This window comes from Molothrus aeneus, chromosome 3, assembly GCF_037042795.1.
Source record: "Molothrus aeneus isolate 106 chromosome 3, BPBGC_Maene_1.0, whole genome shotgun sequence".
Lineage (NCBI taxonomy): Eukaryota > Metazoa > Chordata > Aves > Passeriformes > Icteridae > Molothrus > Molothrus aeneus.
In genome coordinates this window covers 26,018,881-26,026,240 of record NC_089648.1, presented here as the reverse complement: position 1 = coordinate 26,026,240, position 7,360 = coordinate 26,018,881, and positions in this window count along the sequence as shown.

The following is a 7,360-nucleotide window of genomic DNA, read 5'->3' as shown; positions in this document are numbered from 1 at the left end:
AAAAAACAAGCAGACCTAGTGCTTTGTTATATGGTTTAGTGGGCATGGTGGTATTTGGTCAAAGTTTGGACTTGAAGACCTTGAGGATTTTTCCACCCCTAATTGTTCTATGATTATTTTGCATTCTTGCAAGGAGATTCCAAATCCAAGAAATTTCTCATGCTGATCAAGAATTAAATGGAAACAGACTCCAACAATTTGACAGCACCAACAGTAAAAACAATTGCCAGACACTAGAGCTACCATATGTGGCGGTTGTGTTATGTTTGGAGAAACTCTATCAGAGAACCAGCTACTTCACAGCTTTGTTCTCACGTTCTGTTAGCACCCTGCAGTCTCCTAAAATTCCTGCTAGAGAATAAAAGTATTTTATTCATAGCTACCCAACAAAAAACAGATGAGGTACTCTCTCACTGTTCACAGCATAATGCCATTGTAACATTTTACTGTCAGAATCTAAAACCGCCTACTCATTCCCACACAAGAAATCAAAACCAAACCAACTCATCCTACATACTAACAAAGTGTACAGAAGAAAAACTTAACTACATATTCCCAAAGACACACAGGCAATAACCAGATGTCATGGAGAACTGGATGACCAAACATCCTTGAGGACACAGAACACTAAGCCCTGCTCTTGAGGATTCAGCCCCACTCCAAAGGGCTCTATGGGTTGTTTTCTAAAAGATGCCTTGATTAGCAAAGGTGTTTATGCTGTCCCCAGACAGCATCCTGCCTAGGAACAGCCAGAAAATACAGAATTGATGTAATCTGCTTCTCCACTGTCTTCTATCCTATCTGCCTGGCAGAATTAGGGTGCAAGCTAAAATTCCCAGCTGACATGGTTAGACAAACATGCCACAAGCTTCAGAAACATCTGCCTGTTAAGCTGCCCTTTGGAATTCATGGCCCACCAGAAAAACAGCAAGGCAATTATGTGCCCATACCTAAAAGTCACTAGCTGGAATTTGGTTAAGGGCATTACAATGAAACATGGATATGTGGTTGTGAAGAGCCATTCTCCTCCAGAACTGCCCCTTTCCTCCACAGAAATGTTTCTATATCCTGAAATTAGGACTCTCTAATACATAGAAATGTTATGAGGCCTTCTGCAGAATCCAAAGAAGAGGACAAACCTGTATTTGTTTAGCCCTCAAAAAACATTTTTAATCCTTTTCCTTAATCTAAAGCAATTTTCTAGAACAACTTGGAGAAGCGTTGAATGATACATTGTATCGTGCAATGAAGTACCATGCAATGTATCTAAGTACATGTATGTATATGTAAGTATCTAAGCATGTTCAGCCTGTTTTGATGTATCAAAAATGTTCAGTCAAGAGTTAACAGGCTGCCTCATACTTCCAGTGAAGACAATTTATTTACCACTAGCTAGAAATTGCAGTTCAGAAGCAGTTTCCCACTTTTTGAAGGGAATACAGAACCAACAAGGTAATACAAAAAATCAGTTTCTATTGTATCACTATATACCCACCAATGGCAAACTGAATTTTTATTAAAATTTTTCTGGAAAGAAACCTGCAGTAACAGTAAATCAGATGGTGATAGTATATAAAAAAATACCACTTATTCTGATATGCCACATTTTGTACCTTACACTGTGCAGTACCTTATTACACAGCTTGATGTGAGCACCAATTCTCAATGAAATAAATTTAATGGGAATTAAGTCCCTAACTACCCTTAGCTATTTTCACCTCTAAACCAAAGGAGAAGCAATACTTGGGAGAAAGAGATACTATACTACATCAAGAAGTGTGTGAAAATCTGACTGTTAATTTGAATTTAATCTGACTGTTAATTTGAATTTAATTCAGAATCAAAATAGATTCTGAATCTATAGATTTTAGGGTTTTTTTTCCTATCAGATTATTGATTTATTCAGTATTCCTAGTTTTGCCAGTTTTATGAATACAGCATTTTTCAAATGCAAATGTACTTTCAGATATGGTTGTTCTTCAAAGCACTGTAATCCTATTGACCATCTTCTTGACAAATGCCCTACAACAAGCTGGATATGCCTTTATCTTTGGCAGAACTGGGATAATATATCATAGCCCATATGTGTTCAAGTAAGAACGAATTGAACAGATACGTTTATGTATGAAATGGTTAATAAATGTCAAAATTCCTATCTAACTTTAATCAATGCTGAAAGCTGACCAATTATACAGAGGAAATGTTTACACAAACAAAACAGCTGCATAGCCCAAAGTATTCAGTACTAGTATGAAACTTACACAAGTATCAAGTACTGGTATGAAACTTACACACATACATAAAATGTTATGGAAAACTGTTTGAATGGACCTTGAGGGGAAAAAAAATCCCAAATGAAAACTCTGCTGGACTTGTTTCTGAAACTAATTAATTCCTTCACTAAAACACTTCTTGTGTCAAGCTCCTGTCTCAGTGTGCCCTGGTAGCACAGGTACCAAAAGATTGCCCATGGAAAGGGCACACAGAGACAAGGCACCTCCCAGCAATCTACATATGCCACAGCTCTTTTCGGCGAGTTCCAACCCCAACCTGACACCAACTTCCTCATCAGCCTTGGACAAATCATCTGAGTGGTTCTTATTTATCCACCTGGTGTGGGATTGTAAGGGAAAACGAATGCTTACTGAGTGCTCAGTGACAGAAGCATGCACTTGTGTTCCACACACTTTTACTGGTCCTACTCCTACCATTCTGTCCCTCAGTCCAAATGGTGACATTTTCATTATGAATGTAAAGGCAGGAATAAAGCCAGAGCATATGGCACTTCATGGCTGAACAGTGTTTATAGAATTGCATTTCACAGCTAGCATGTGACAAGCACACTTGTCAAAACCTGGTTAACCTGTATATTCACCTCTAATGAATCTTCATGACCTTGCCATATACAGTTTTATACTGCAAATGATTTGAAACTTTAAATTATTTGCTTAATTAAGCTTAAACTTTAAAAATAATGTCCTTGGCCCCCAGCTGTTTCTGAAAAAAACCAAAACAAACACAACGCAATCTTCAGAAATATTTCATAGAATAAAAAAGCATAGAGATTGCAAGCTGGTTTATAACCTTAACATTTGCAGGACCATTTGTTTCTAATTCAGCTAAGATAAATAATGTCAAAAGTTTTCACTTTTATAATGAATGTGACAGTCTTTAAAAATGGTTTTTTTCTTTTTAATTCATTAGTCACAATACCTGGTCATCTATTTTTTCCTCAGTGCAACTATCAGTACTTCACTTACTCAAAATTCACCAGTAACAAATGCTTGTCTGTTACCCTGGAAATCTGGATTAAAAAAAAAAAAAAGAAGAGGGGGAGAGGGTTGTGAATATTAGCAGCAACTTAAGGAATAAATGGCATTTGCTGCTCTCTAAGAAGTTTTCCTAGAAGCTTCAAAGATTCACTCACACAGTTCACTATAATGTTTTAGAATTTGCCACAGAAATTAAATTTGAGTACTTTTGACTTCTAGAAACAGTGTTCTGCTGCCCTCACTAGCAGACACATTTTTCTTTAGCCACTTTCTTAGCTACAGAAGTTTCTCTGCCCAGTGCCTCCACAACAGCACTGCAGGATGACACATAACTGTGTACATGATGCCCTCTTCATCTCCAGGGCAGCCCTACCAAATTTATGTAAATCCATACTGATCTACTTACCTGGCCACTATTTCTAAGCTAGGCTGGGAAATGTGCCAGTTTAGTGAGTCTCTGAATTTATATTTCACGTATTCTGATGATAAGGCAGCAATTACTGTTGCTAATACCTCACTATTCAAACAAGGATCTATTTTAAAGTAGAGCGACTCAGTCACAGCATCAGGCTCACTTCAAACTCAGGCTGATACCACTGCATAAACAAAATATTCCTGATCTTTCAAAGATTTCTTTGGAATTCTAATAACAAACAAACCAAACTAAACCAATCTAAAAATCACTAGAATAACTGTTCCCTTATATCAGTTTTTTTTTACTTCCCATCCTTTAGGAAACATGCTTTTGAAAGCCATAAAATGAAGGCTATTCATCACTGAAATGTCATGTTGTCACTTTTTCAAAAGCCTCCCACAGAAAGACAGACAATGTAAGATGTCAGAGTAAAGTCTTTGCTTAATCCAATTAGCATTTAAATATTTTAATCAATAAAATATGACAATTAGACTGGGCTAGAAGCCAACTCCCTGAGAGCCACGCCTTTTGTCACACATAGTCTTACTTGCACTGTTGTGTTACAGAACAGTAGTAAACATATCAGAACAGTAAATATCCATGACACAATTTGGGAGCTGTATCAACTTAAAATCTTTACCTTCTATGGCAGCAAAAGGAGCAACCAAAAATCAACAGCAAATAATAATTTCCTGGAGACTGGGCTGGTTATGATATATTTAAGATGCATGTGACCCATCAGCCAGCAGAAAATGGCAAATGCGAGTTCTATGTGTTTGCATGTGACCTGAAACAGTTAAAATACTGATAACTGAATCATCAGCACCATGATGACACAGAAAACAAACCCTGCTCAACATTTGTTTTCCCAATGGCACTCGGCAGATGAGCACACAGCAAGTGCATTTGCTGGAAGTGCTGATGCCTAATGAGTCACTAACATTGCTAAGTTCAGTTTGCATCTCTTAGTGCAAAGAGAGAGACAGAAAGGAAGGAGTAGTTTTGAGAAGTTTTCTACTAGAAAGCCAGTCTGAAAATGGCTGCCTAAACTAATTAGATAGTTATTTGGTCACTGAGTCACCAGTGCCTGAAAAATCTACTTGCTTAAAAATCTACTTGTTTATCCCAAATGTTAATCACAAATGGCATCAAGGCAAAAAATCAAATGTCAGTAGTGCCTTCCTGAACCACATAACAAAGTAACCTTTTACCAGCAATACCCACATGGAGAATACTTCATGCATCTTTCTTCTTGGCAAGACATCAGATTCTTTCAGGTTCCTTGAACACAGCTTTTTCTGTTGTCCTGAAGTGCAAGAAGTAAGCCCTCCCTGTCAACAGAGCACTTGCATTTTCTGCATTAGACAGACATGATGAACACACGTTCTGCAAAGTCAACTATGGCCCCTCCCATAAAAGTTGATAAAAAACCAGTTTCCTGATGAATTTCAGATGACAACTTCATCCATAAAAGCACACATCTGAGAGGAAGACAAGCAGTACAAAACCAACTGGTCTTCATATGAGGCACAGCTATAAACCTCACAAGAAGAAAAATAAACACTTGGGTCTGTTATTTGTAAGGGCAGCCACCAAGCTTTCTCGTACTGTCCAACCAGTTCTGCTGACTGGGAGAGCAAAAATACTTTAGCTTAATAGCAAACCTCAGCTGTGATGCAGCAATGTTTTCATTCTCCCATGATATTCAAGGAGAGTTTTCCTGTCACTACTATTCCCTTTTGCATCTGGCCACGTTTATTTTCTAAACCAGTGATCTAGTGAGAAACTCATAAGCAAAAGAGGTATGTTCATGCTCCCATGCTGAACCAGGGCTCATTAAATAGACAGTTCTATTAAGCAACTGGTAGGTCAGTGCCAAAAACCACTCTTGGATTCTTCAACAGCCAAAGCCAATGACAGAAAAAGGCACATATTTAGGCCATATATACTTACACAAAATCAAGAAGCCCAGCTCCAATCCAAGAAAAGCAATGATTTGTCAAGGGGAATTCTAAAGATTTCGGTAGCTACAGAATTTTATTCACAGCACAGAGGCCCTATCATAAACTAAATTTTGTCATTATAGATGTAAAGAGCTTGTCTCTTGGCTATCATCTTTCAATGAATAATGAATCTCTCATGCTGGGGAACCAACTTGTGTATCTAGGAACCTTACAGCTTTGTATTAGGAAAATAAAGCAACATAGTTCACTGCACCACTTTGAACAGCTGTGTTCCAACTTTTGCATATAGCTTTAATGACCACTGATAATACAAAGGCACCAGCCATTCTTGCCCAGGACTGTGGAGGGACTGGCAGAGGGTCACGGCCAAAGCATCTCTGGGTGGAGCAGAGCTGGAAGATTTGTACAATCTGAGGCACTGCAGAGAGATAGGCTGATGACAGGAGTGATGCCAGAACAAGCAGGCGCAATAGACTTACCATTTGAAACCTGCACATCCTATTTTGCCAAAAAAAAAAAAAAAAGGATGATTTTAGTGAAAGTCTGGGCCATTTTCAAGAAAAACTGAATGCAAAGTGGACAGTGACGTCCTTGTACAGAAGACAAAGTCTTTCTGGTTGTTATTCTGCTGATGAAGGAACAGAATGGACCAAAGAGGGAAAAACCACCACATTTTACAAGAAAACAATTACAACAATCTTAATGCTTTGGAACAGTATTGCCAAATGATAATTCTTGGATGGTCCCTTCTCCAGCTTCTGCAGCAGGAAGAGCAGGGTTAAAAAAATAAAACAACAGGGGAATGAATGGGAGAATACCCTGACACAACAAGGACCCTTCAACAGCTCCTGTTTAATTTTCAGCTGATTGGCTTCTCCAGGCACAGTGACATTATGTAGCTAATCTGTTCTCTTCATACTCTGCACCAAAATGCAGAGTACTTGCATTGCTTACTCTTAGCTCAGTAATAGTTCTGGCCAATGAGCACACAAAGAAACAGCAAGGACAGTATATACTAAGAATTCAGCAGTACTAAGGAAAATTCTAATCCTACTAAATTTGGCAGCACAAATCTCTTATGTAACCTGTGATTTAGAGGACAGGCTGATCATCTGGGAATATTACTGTGTTCTTCTCAGTACATTAAACAAAATTGGCAATTTCTCATTACAAATTTTGTTTTTCACTGCATAATGTCTCAGGAAAGACATCCCATGCTTACGAAACATTTTTAGCATCAACAATATGCTTTTATATATGACAATTCAATTATACAGAGGGTGTATATAAGTTTAATAGCTACCCTTAAGTGCTTCTCTGCCAAGGCTGCCTTGAACTGTGGTACATATCTGAGGTTCAGGATTGTGATCTACATTTAAAGCAGTGAGACTTCAAAATAATGTTTGGAAAATGAGCTTTTCTGAAAGTTGAGTGTTATATCAGCAAAATTTACAGATCTCTGAACTGATACTCTCATGAAGCTGAGGAGCTTTGAGAGCTACAGATGAAAGATCCTGAGCATGTAAAAACCACCAGAAAAACAGAAGACTATGTATCCACCATTAAAAAAAAAAAAACCACAAAATCAAAACCTGTCTTTTTACAACAAAAACAGATTCTAACATGCAAAAGCAGCTGTCCAGTAATAGGACAAATGTAAAAAATAGGACAAATGTAAAAAATAGGACAAATGTAAAAAAGCTCAATTG